Raw genomic sequence first — 12,995 nt, 5'->3', positions numbered from 1 at the left:
TGTGCATGGAGCCACAGATCCTGGAGGGGTGCATTTCAGGTTTTCTCCACAAGAGGCCCTCAGAGCATACACACACCTCCACCTTCCACCTCAGACCACCAGAGGGAGCCTGATAGGGATATAAATAGGGATGGTGGAGCTAGGCAGCCCAGACAGTGATTCAGCAGTTTCTGCTCAGACACAGAAGGAGAGAGTCTGTGAGTGAGTTCTCCTCAGGAAGAGAGTGGAGACAGAACAGTCTGGAGTCCACAGCCAGTTCCTGCAGATTGAGACACAGAGAAACAGGTCAGTCTGCTGTGGAGCGCAGTCAGACTCAAGCAACTCGAGATAAGTGAGCTAGGAGCGTTGCTGACGCTCAGAGAACAGCAGAAGAGGCAGCCACCTAACTGCCAGTGTGTATAGCCTAGTGAGGGCCCTAGTAGGCCGAAGGCTAGAGGAGTGAGTAGCATTGGGGGCAGAGGAGCTTTACCAGCTCACCCCAGAAACCATATACCAGACACTGTGTCCGAGTCTGCAGGGATTCTTTATACCCAGCAGAAGACAACCAGAGCCCCTGGCGAACTACAGGTCCCAGGAATACCAAACGCTGACTGTTATACCAGGGTCGGAAGTTACCAAGGCCCCATATACCAGGGAGTGTGTACTCCAACAGAAGGCCCTACCACAGGATCAGCCGGTGCAGAACAGAGACTAAGTTAGGCCTAGCTCCAGGCAGGCCAGAGACTAACACTAAGCGGCGAAGAGACAGGAGGCCCTACACCTGCTCACTGGGGAGAGTCCTGCAGTGCACCCCTCACCCTACAGTGCTCCGGACGGTACCTGCATTTCCACCAGTAAAAGGTACAGAAGTAAACCATGTGTGTGTGTATCCCCTGTTCTTATTTGGACCCGGCTGGGTCACCGCCATATCGTGCACCCCGTCAAACATCACTGCCCTGAGGCCTAGCTCCACCTGTGGGGAGCTACACCATCAAAGCTGCCGTAACACCGGCCTCAGTGGACTGCCGCAGCGCTGGTGATCCTCACCAGACACCACAGGTGACGTCACGAACTTTGACATTTCATTATCCCCTTTTTAAGAGAGACCCCAGGGTACGGGCCCGGGAGCCGACCACCGCGACTTCCCCCAAGACCAGGCATTAAGGCCCGGGCGCTGAGTAGTCCCCATCCCCTGGGCGCCACATCTCTCTAACTGGCGTCACGAACAGGATTGCGTGTCCGCGGCAACGGAAGGAGTTGTGCCCGTTGCCACCGGGTACTGTGCGCCTTAAAAGACTGTAAAACTCAGTGGTGAAACTTTTCCCGCCATTTTCTGGAGTTTCCCGCCACTGGTCGCCATCTTTCCAGTCGCCGCGCGGGAAGAAGAGAGGCGTAACCGCTGGAAGCGCGCGAAGTCGAGGACACGCCCCACTCACTGACGCAGCGTCAGGTCCTGGCAGGAAGCCCCAGCGAACGCTCTGACGTGGAACGTAAGCGACGCAAGGTCCTACCAGAAGACAGTCACCTGCGGAGCTGCGGCCTACAGAAGGAAGGTAGGCCACGGTTCACTAGGGGGGCGCCAAGATGTTGCAGCAACAACCCGACCTCGCGGCCCAGGCTGACAGCCCCGATGATGCACCCTCCGCCGCGCAAGACGGAGCAGCCGCTCCATCACAAGGGCCTGTAGCCCCTATCGTACCATTGACTTTACCGTACATGCCTGGAGCAAAGTGGCTCCCCCAGTACAGCGGCAAGCCAGACACCCTGTCTGGATTCCAGCGCAAAATATGCAGCATACTGGACATGTACTCTATGACGGGCAAACAAAGAGCTGCAGTAGTAGTGGGACAATTGACTGGTGCTGCGGAGAGAGAAGTAGAGACTTGGTCGGCCGCAGACCAGGAGTCAGTGTCCGCAATTTTCAAAAAGTTACAGACTGCCTTTGAGGACCGCACGGAAGCAGACCTCCGGATGAGGTTCTACCAATGCTCTCAGAAACCGGAGGACAGCGTTCGGGACTATGCCTGCCGCTTACAAGGGGCCCTGCGAGCTCTAAAGCAGGTTAGTCCAATTAGCATAACTAATGAGATTAAAATGCTAAAAGAACAATTTGTCCGGGGCTGAGGTCCCAAGCGGAGAGCAGGACTGTGCGTTGGTGGTCCTTGGATCATCCAGATGCTACCTTTGACACCCTTAAGGATATGGCTATAAAGGGACTGCAACCCCTGGAGATGGCAGATACTGCAATCCAACGTTACCAGGGTGGGGCCACTCCAACGCCAGCAGCACCCACTTTTTCCCCTCTGGCTGCTGAAGCCAAAGTGCAGGCAGCACCCCCTACTGAGCTGGACTGTCTGGGCTCAGAAGTGCGCCAGCTGACCAAAAACTTGGCCACTGTGATGAGTGCCCTGCAGCTACGGACAGAGCCAGAGACGGAGGGAAAGATCCTGCTAGCTGACTGCCCTGAGGATGTCCCCTGGATGAACCAGAGGAGAAGGAGGACGTCGCCACCCCGGAGGAAGACATCACCACCCCGGAGGAGGACAACGCCGCCCCCAGGAAGGGCCAACAACCAGCGCCATCCTCACCAAGAGTTTGTCTGCCACCGCTGCCAGAAGGCAGGTCACACAGTGCACCAGTGTCCTTTAAACAAGCAAACCCTGGGTCCAAGGGCCAACACCCAGGAATAGACTCAGCAGGCCCCTCAGACTGGCACCGCAGGTTCGTGGGAGGAAGACCTTTTCTATCCATCATACTGGACGGCATTGCGATACCTGCCCTGCTGGACACCGGATCCCAGGTAACAATCATACCTGATATCCTCTATAGCAAATACTGGTCCATGGACAGTCTCCAACCCCAAACCCAGACTTTTGAGTATATGCCTCTAACAGCCTCCCTCTTGACCTACTTGGGGTTAAGAATGTAGCAGTAAAAGTGGGGAGAGTGGAGTTAAAGGACCAGGGACTCATTGTAGTGAAGACTGTCAATGAGGAAAATGGACTGAATGTGGTACTAGCCACTAACATTGTTGGTAACTGTTTGGAGGAGGTTGTGTTTTTACTCCAATAGCTCGCTGACGTTGCCAGACCAGGGCAGAAGAGAGTGATCCAGAAGGAGATCCGAGCCCTGATGTACCAGCAGCAAGTGAAGCTGACCGGTGGTGAGATTGGTAGCGTGCGGGTAACAGACCCGATACCCATTGTGATTCCCCCAATGAGTGAAATGGTTATCTGGTGTAGAGCAGCAATAGGTCTTAAAGGACAGAGCTACCAGGCGGTAGTAGAACCCCTTAGCTCAGAGCACAGACCTACACTCTTAACTGCCAGGGGGGTAGTAGATGTACGCAATGGGAGGGAGCCCGTCCGTCTTCTCAACTATGGGGAAGACGAGGTCAGATTACCACGTTATGCCACTGTTGTCAAACTTTACACTGTAAATAATAACTCTATTTACACGGCGGAGTCCTTAACCTCCCAAGACCAAGTTAAGGATAATGACCCTGCAACCCAGGTGGAAGATTGGTGTCAGCAGATCCATGTTGGAACAGACACCACTCCAGCCCACCAGAAACAGGGGGTACACCGGGTGGTTCAGGAATACGCGCAGGTATTCAGCAAACACCCACTTGACTTTGGGAGGATTAAGGGGGTACAACATCACATCCCCACAGGCAACCATCCCCCATCAAGGAACGGTACAGGCCTATACCTCCAGCACACTACCAGAAAGCCAAGGAGATGTTGCATGACATGAAGAAGGCAGGGGTAGTAAGGGATAGTTGTAGTCCCTGGGCAGCTCCCCTAGTTCTAGTCAGGAAAAAGGATGGAAGCATGAGAATGTGTGTAGATTACAGACAAGTAAATCGCATTACACATAAAGATGCATACCCTTTACCCCGTATTGAGGAATCCCTGGCTGCCTTGAAGTCTGCAAATTACTTTTCCACCCTTGACCTCACTAGTGGGTACTGGCAAGTAGCTGTGGCTGAGGAGGATCGGGAGAAGATGGCCTTCACCACCCCAATGGGACTCTGCGAGTTCAACAGTATGCCGTTTGGACTCTGCAATGCCCCCGGAACGTTCCAGAGATTGATGGAGTGCTGTCTGGGACACTGCAACTTCGAGACTGTGTTACTATACCTGGATGACGTGATTGTGTACTCCAAAACGTATGAGGACCACTTGAAGCACCTGGCGGAGGTATTTGAGTCACTGTCCCAGTATGGGATGAAGTTGAAGCGCTCAAAGTGCCACCTGCTCAAGAAAAAGGTATAGTACCTGGGGCACATTGTTAGTCCAGAGGGAGTAGCACCAGACCCGGAGAAGGTCACTGCCATCCAGAAATGGCCGGAGCCGAAGAACCTCAAGGAGGTGCGTCAATTCCTGGGACTAGTAGGATACTACCGGAGGTTTGTAAAAGATTACACGAAGAAAGCAGCGCCTCTGCAAGACCTCCTGGTAGGACAGTCCCCCAAAGGCAGAAATCCCCCATTCCACTGGGGTAACGAATAGGCTGAATCATTTCAAGAAATGAAGGAGATCCTGACAGGTGATGAGATCCTAGCCTACCCTGACTACAGCCAACCATTCCTGCTGTATACTGATGCCAGCAATGAAAGATTGGGAGCTGTCCTAAGTCAGAAGCAGAATGGCCATGAGAAAGTCATCGCGTATGCAAGCAGGAAGCTCCATCCGACTGAGAGGAACCCAGAGAACTATAGCAGCTTTAAGTTAGAGTTCCTGGCCTTGGTCTGGGCCATCACAGAAAGGTTCAAGCACTACCTAGCCTCCAGCAAGTTCACTGCCTACACTGACAATAACCCCTTAACTCATCTTGAAACAGCCAAGCTGGGAGCCATGGAACAACGATGGATGGCTCGGCTGTCAAACTACCAGTTCACAATTAAGTACCGGGCGGGCCGCAAGAACGCCAACGCTGATGCCCTGTCCAGGATGCCTCACCAGTCAGACACAGAAGAAGAAGTGGATGACCTGGAGGAGATTGAGCTACCTGCCTTTCATCGGAATGGGATGATCCACGAGCAACGAGCCTCCAGGAGGCAGCGTGGTAAGACGTTAAACCCTTTGCCTCACCACAGATAGAAGGAGACCCAGGACAGTGACCCGGTTGGCAGCCGTATCAAGGAGCTGATAACCCAAGAAGGTTCCTCCCTGGAGAAGGATGCGTCTCTCCAAGCAAAGCAGCTGTGGAATGAGAGAAGTCGGCTGTTTATCTACCGTGAGAAGCTGTGCCGGAGGTACGTCAATCCGAAAACCCATGAGATGGTGTGGCAGATAGTGGTCCCTAAGACGGACATCCAGATGGTGTTGGAGGCCTACCGCGATCAGGCGGGGCACTTTGGCTGGAAAAAGCTAGAGACCCTGTTGAAGTGTCGATTCTACTGGGTGGGAATGCGCAGCTCCATTGAGAGGTGGTGCAGAGACAGTGGACCCTGTAGCCTCAGAAGAAAAGACTACAGCAGCCAGAGGGCACCCCTGCAACCCATCAAGACGACTCGACCCCTGGAGATCGTGGCCCTGGACCATGTCAAGTTGTCACCCAGCCGGTCAGGATACTCCTATGCTCTGACCATGGTGGATCACTACTCCAGGTTCCTGGTGGTCGCCCCTGTCAAAGACCTGACAGCAGAGACAGCAGCGAAGACGTTCCAAGCGTACTTCTGCAGACGCCAAGGATACCCTGAGCAGGTACTGACTGACCAAGGCCCGGCCTTTGAGGCTGAATTGTTCAAGGAGTTCTGCTATCTGCCCCGGTGTAAAAAGATAAGGACTACACCGTACCGCCCCCAAACTAACGGTCTCTGTGAAAAGATGAATAACATCATCATCGATCTACTGAAGACCATACCATTAGAGGAGAGAAACCAGTGGCCAGACCTACTACCTGACCTAGTGGATCTGTATAATCACATACCAGTAAGTTCCACCAATTGCACTCCAGCATATCTAATGCGGGCAAGACCTGGGAAGTTGCCCATGGACCTGGAGCTTGGTGTTGTAGAACCTGAAGCTGATGTGACCACTGAGGACTGGGACATGACCAGACAGGAGCAGTACAGAAGAGTACAAGCCTGTGTCGAAGACAGTCTCACTCGGGTGAGGGATAAACAAGAAGCACAATACAACAGAAGTGCACCAGCAGAACCCTTCACACCAGGAGAAGTGGTATTGAAAAGGAAGCGGAGGAACCACAAGCTTGATGACCAGTGGGAGAGAGAACCCTACACTGTGTTGAATTCAAGGATTGACAACAGGAAGACGTGTCTGATCAGCAAAGATGGAGGAAGAACAACTGCAACAGTATCTAAGGATAACCTGAAGGGTCCAGATCTGCTAAAACCCCAAGAAGAAGTGCCTCTCATTTTCCCGGAGGAACCTGATGAAGCAGTAATACATACTGATTTAGGAGACTTCCCGGCAGATTGGCCTCAAATCGGAGGAGCAGTCATAATTCCAGTACTCCAATTCTTCCAACAGCCAGAAGACCCTCCACAGCAAGTTGAACCTGTAAGTGCTGCAGAAGAGCCTAGTGCCGCAGAAGAGCCTGCTCGGGAAGAATCCCCGGAAGAAGGATCCCCGGCAGAAGCAGAGCAAGAAGGCCCAGCCAATGGTGAACTTGCCAGCACAGTAGCGAGGTTAAGGCAGTTTTTCAATACCATCGCTAGTAGAACTAACAGGGTAGCTGAGAGAAACACTGACACTACACAGACCACTGCACTACGCAGATCTACATGGGCATGGAGAGAGTTTGAATATTCATGCCCTTTAACAGCGGGCACAGGTGATCCTGGCAGCAGCAGGAGCCACGCTGCGGCTACTCTGTGTGCCGCTATTAGCCCTGGAGCAGTAAATATTCATTTCCTTTAGAAGCGGGGACAGTGTAGGCTGCAGCAGGCGGCTGCTGCCTCCTGTGCCCCGCTCCTCCGCGGCTACCGCTCCCCCCATATCCCACACATCATATATATATATACCCCCTCCTCCCCCAACATTCAGACTATAAGGGTATTCGCCCTATAAGATGACACCCGGCGTATAAGTCGACTCCTGACTTTTGAGAAGATTTTCAGGGGTTAAAAAGTCGTCTTAGACGCCGGAAAATACGGTAACTAATCAACAAACCTGTTGATAGTTTCTCAGCTGAGAAAGAATTTTTTCCCTGAACTATGTAATTAAAGGGTGTCTGACACCCCCAAAACTGAAACTTTTTAGACTTTCATATAGTAGACTTAGCCCCCATAAAAATCATACTGGCTCTGTAAATATTAGTAAATTTATAGTATAGAAAGGCAGTTTTATTACATATATAAATGAGGGGGCTTCAGTGCAACTTTGGCATGGCCAAGGGTTCTGTTTACCGTTCAGCCCCCTCAAATACCATCCTACGCCCCTGCCTTCATGGTGACTGACAATGCGTTTTTACTTTTACACATTTTTTCCCCCTAATCAATGGATGAAAAACGCTAAAAGAATTGAATGCTGCAGATTTGAAAAAAACAAGTTGAAGGTTCAAATCAGTAAGGAAAAAAACATGTTAAATTGAGGCAAAACGCAATGTGTGAACAAGCGCTTAAGGCTACGTTCCCACAATGAGCTTTTGGTGAGTTTTTTATGATGCAGATTTTCTGCACTTTTTCTGCACCCAATAAGTAAATAGGTTACTTGCATTTTTTTAAAAATATGCAGCATAAAAAATTCACCAAAAACTCATTGTGCGAATGTAGCTGAATTGTGTTTTTCTACATTGAGCTCAATAGCTTTATACTTAATTATACTGTTTTTGCACAAGGCCCTATGTTATCTGTGTCATCTCTGTTGGGAGGTAGAATTTGCATTTCCTTTAAGATTAGATTTCCATATTAAACAGCGGCAGATACAGAGTTAATAGCATTTCATAATGTCACACAGAGGAAGTGACTATGTGACTGCAGATTGTCCCTCACCTCCACTCAGGAAACGCTCCTATGTTTATCAGTATCTGTGAAACCATGTGTCACTCTGGGCATTAGCTAAACCACATTCTGGTTATTAGTGAACTTCTGAAAGTAATGCAATCCTTTCTGTAAAATGTAATTAAAGTCACTCATCTATTCACTACATTTTTACAAAACTCCACCAGTTATGCTTCTTCTTAGGCAATCTAATGTTATTTCTAGGTTACCTATATGTAGGGGTAGCACAGTGGCTCAGTGGTTAGCACTGTTGCTTTGGGGTCCTGAGTTCAAATCCCACCAGGGACAATATCTGCAAGGAGTTTACTGGGTTTCCTCTGGTTTCCCTCCTAAACTCCAAAGACATACTGATAGGGAATTCATTTTGTGAGCCCCAGTGGGGACAATGCCGATAATGTTTGTTGTGCGCTGCAGAATATGATGGCGCTATATACAGTGGGGAAATAAGTATTTGAAACACTGTTGATTTTGCAAGTTTTCCCACCTACAAAGAATGGAGAGTTCTGTAACTTTTATTGTAGGTACACTTCAACTGTGAGAGACAGAATCTAAAAATGAAATCCAGAAAATCACATTGTATCATTTTCAAATAATTAAATTGCATTTTGTTGCATGAAATAAGTATTTGATCACCTACCAACCAGCAAGAATTCTGGTTCTCACAAACCTGTTGGTCTTTCTTTAAGAAGCCCTTCACAGGTCTGTGAGAATCAGAATCCGTATTCGTTGCACCTGTTTGAATTCGTTACCTGTATAAAAGATACCTGTCCACACACTCAATCAATCAGACTCCAACCTCTCCACTATGGCCAAGACCAAAGAGCTGTCTAAGGACACCGGGGACAAAATTGTAGACCTGCCCAAGGCTGAGATGGGCTACAGGACAATAGGCAAGCAGCTTGGTGAGAAGGCAACAACTATTGGCACAATTATTAGAAAATGGAAGAAACACAAGATGACTGTCAATCTTCCTCAGTCTGAGGCTCCATGCAAGTTCTCTCGTCATGGGGTAAAGAAGATTTTAAGAAAGGTCAGGAATCAGCCCAGAACTGCACAGGATTAAAATCCTGCAATGCGTGCAAGGTCCTTGCTCACACCAGCACATGTCCAGACCCGTTTTGAAGCTCGCCAATGACCATCTGGATGATCTAGAGGAGGCATGAAAGAAGGTCATGTGGTCAGATGAGACCAAGATAGAACTTTTGGTATCAACTCCAAGAAGAAGGATGAATACAACCCCAAGAACACCATCCCAACCGTGAAGCATGGTGGGGGAAACATCATACTTTGGGGGTGCTTTTCTGCAACATGGACTGGATGACTGCATCGTATTGAAGGGAGGATGAATGGGTCATGTATCGCAAGATTTTGGACAACAACCTCCTTCCCTCAGTAAGAGCATTGAAGATGGGTCGTGGCTGGGTCTTCCAGCATGACAATGACCCGAAACACACAGCCAGGGCAACTAAGGAGTAGCTATGTAAGAAGCATTTCAAGGTCCTGGAGTGGCATAGCCAGTTTTCAGACCTGAACTCAATAGAAAATCTTTGGAGGGAGCTGAAACTCAATGTTACCCAGCGACAGCCCCGAAACGTGAAAGATCTGGAGAAGATCTGTATGGAGGAGTGGGCCAAAATCCCAGCTGCATTGTGTGCAAACTTGGTCAAGAACTACAGGAAAAATCTGACCTCTGTAATTGCAAACAAAGGTTTCTGTACCAAAGATTAAGTTATGTTTTTCTATTGGATGAAATACTTATTTCATGCAATAAAATGCAAATTAATTATGGAAAATTCATACAATGTGATTTTCTGGATTTTTTTTAGATTCTCTCACACTTGAAGTGTATCTATGATAAAAATTACAGACCTCACCATTCTTTGTAGGTGGGAAAACTTGCAAAATCTGCAGTGTATGGCTATGTGCCCACGATGCAGAAATGAAGCAGAAAATTTCTGCAGCATTTCTGCATCTCCCTGGCAGAAAAAACGCATGCAGATTGTACATGCGTTTTTAATGCGAAATACATGCGGATTCACAAGCGTTTCCGCATGCGGATTGATAAGCGCTTTCCAAGCGATTTTAGCATCACTTGGAAAGTGCTTGTCAATTAGGTCACACTATATAAATCCATGCAAACAGCATGGATTTATATAGTGTGACCCGAGAGAATGGTTAAAAATAAAAAAATAAACCTATACTTACCTTCTGATGGCCCGGCGTGTGTTGCTGCGCTCCTTCCTGGCTGCCAGCTGATCGCGGGACACTGCACTGAAAGATCTGCCGTCACATGACTGTGACGTCACTGCAGGTCCTTCAGTCCTGCCCGCAAGCACAGGGAAGGAGACCGGGGGCCGTCGGAAGGTGAATATAATCTTTATTTTTTATTTTATTCTTGTTTTTACAGTTTATATGGTACCTTGGTGTGGAGGAGAGTCTTCTCTTCTCCACACTCTGGTACCATCCGCACATTAGAACGCGCCAATTGCGCAAGTACAGATGCAGTCTTGCGGAATTGGCGCGTTCTAATGCAAGTCAATGGCGGCGAAAACGCAGCGCTTCCGCAAAATAATTGGTAGTGCTGCGTTTTTTTCCGCAATGATAATCCGCAGCGGAAATTTCCGCAGCATGTGCACAGCACATGCGGATTATCATTGGGGAACATGGCAGGCCTTCTACCATGCGTTTTTAATGCGTTTCCGCAGCGTTTCTGTGGCACCCCTGAGGGTTCGGTCGCCACAAGGGGGGATACTGCAGCCTGTCAGCAGGTGTAGTGTCTCCTCATCCAGGTAAGGAAGGTGCACTGGTCAGGACCCTGAATCTACATTCAATACTACACACTCCTGACCTATGGGAGGCAAGTATGCACATAGTGCTGCCTCAGCAGGATCACAAGTGAGGGGAACCAAAAGTTAGGGGACCCATGTAGTGGGTGAAGGGTAGAACACAGTTTTAGTTTACACACATGATTTGATATATAATAGCCAGCCATCTTGAGCACAAGGTTCTTGATTCTTAGTTCCTATTCATGGAGTGTGATCTTCACAGCTGGCAGCGGCCATGTGTTGGAGCCTGCAGCGTGTTGTAGATTCACGGTCCTCGTGCTCTGACCTTGACACGAGGAACGGGTATGAGTTAACAGTGTCTCTACCCCGGTCAAGTTCCCTTGCTCAAGAAGGTCGGGAGCTATAGTGAAACAGCTTCATAAGCAAAAGGATCCCAGGGAGCACAGACGGAGCGGCGTACGCCACCTGTACTCTCCATTCTGGCCTGGCCAGAGGGACTCCTGCTGCAAGAGGGGTACCGGCCCCCGATATCTGACTTTGCCACTTCACGTCTCTGTCAGAGAAGCCCGGTAGGCTACAGTGGATCCCGTCGCGGGACGGACGGAACAGCAATTGCCGCCGTGCCCTAAATCTGTGCATAGTCCAGAGGGAGACCCAGCCTTTCCTCGTACACTGACAGGAGAGGTCAAAAGGGACAGTTTAGGAACACTCAGAGGGTCCTGATCGAAGTGCCTGAATATCCTGGGTGCGCTGAGCCCTCGTCTCTGGTGGCCGCAGAGCGCCGTGTGGAGCAGGGAGAAGCCTTGCCGCTGCTTACCAAACCGTGAGTAAAGACCTGGAAGACTATCCCTAAGGCCTCCGGACTCTTATTATTACACCGCACCGCACAGCACCAGAGTATTCCTATAACTACTCCTTCCATCCTCCTGCTCCCCTGCCCTGAGGCCCTGCTCCGCCTGTGGGGAGTCATGACATCTCAAGTTGCCATAACATCCAGCCTCAGAGGACTGCTAGCAGCGCTGGTGGCGCATCACCAGACACCGCAGGTGGCGTAGTCGATTGTAACCACTCAACCCTGATAGCCCATTACTTTCATGTGACGGCCCTGGGCACGGAACGGGTCCAGGCCACGACTGCCTCCCCAACATCTGACCTGGCTCCGAGTACCCCATTTCCCAGGGAGGGTTGTGAGCGTCACATTTCCGCAGCTGCAAAAACGCTGCAGAAACGCATTAAAAAACGCATCGTGGGCACACAGCCTATCAAATACATATTTTCCCCACTGTAAGCAAAGCATAATGTACAGTATGTATTAAAGTCCCATACACATTACATTGTTTGGCTGACCTCTATCTCTCCTGACGCCCCAATACACAGGATCACTCAGCTTAGCCGCACACCTGTGTTCTCTGTGAGAGAACTACTGACAGACTCCATTGGTGGTGGCTTATTTCCTCACCGAACAAAAGGATCAGCTGTGAAATTTCAACGCCCGGATCCTTCTCTCCCCCAAGATCATCTGTTAGAGAAGTCAGGAAACCCCCATACACCTGAAATTGGCGAGTTTGGCTGACTTTTATCTAATGTGTATGGGGACCTTTAGATCAGCTATCCCTCAGTACAGAGTCAGAGAGGTTTGATGATTGGCTCAGAGAGGAGACTCCCTATTCATCAGGTTCCTTGCAAAGCTGCGATTACCAACAGGTACATAGCAGAATTCAGGACACATAAAGGGGTAGTGCACTACTAGGACAACCCCTGCTCATTCCTCATGTTTGGCCCTGTTAAAATAAAAACACCTATACTCACCTATGTATAACACCGTCCACACCACTGATTGGCAGATTTATGTGTACACTGTATAGTGACAAGAGCTGCTAATTAGTGCTGGGAGTGGTTGGACTATGATGCACAAGGCCACGTGTCCTGTAGTGATAATCTTCAGCTGATAAAACACCGATTGTATTGAAACAGCAAAACACAGCCCAGTAAGTGACATACCGCTGGAATCAGTGTCTCTTTCCCTACATCATGCTGCTCTCAGTTTACATATCAAATGCCTGGTGACAAATTCCCTGTAAGTATGATTATTTTACACACATGGCCAAAAACATGTAGACACTCCGCCATCATATCCATATGTGAATATTGAACATCTCATTCCATGGACTTTACTTGAGTTGGACACTCTTTTTTTAAGTATTTTTACATTAAGGCCGCGTTCACATGTTCAGTATTTGGTCAGTATTTTACATCAG

General features: G+C 49.3%; 1 protein-coding gene across 2 annotated transcripts in view; it reads right to left on the bottom strand.

Moving 5' to 3' along the window:
• Positions 1-12,995, bottom strand: part of PLEK (pleckstrin) — a 49,039-nt gene that overhangs the window by 3,045 nt on the left and 32,999 nt on the right. The gene's annotated exons all lie outside the window — the stretch shown is intronic.

This window comes from Phyllobates terribilis, unplaced genomic scaffold (genome assembly GCF_046119375.1).
Source record: "Phyllobates terribilis strain yellow unplaced genomic scaffold, ASM4611937v1 Scaffold_3__8_contigs__length_932513732, whole genome shotgun sequence".
In the NCBI taxonomy this organism is placed as follows: domain Eukaryota; kingdom Metazoa; phylum Chordata; class Amphibia; order Anura; family Dendrobatidae; genus Phyllobates; species Phyllobates terribilis.
Note: the sequence above shows the minus strand (reverse complement) of the source record. Positions and strands in the feature narration are given on the sequence as shown.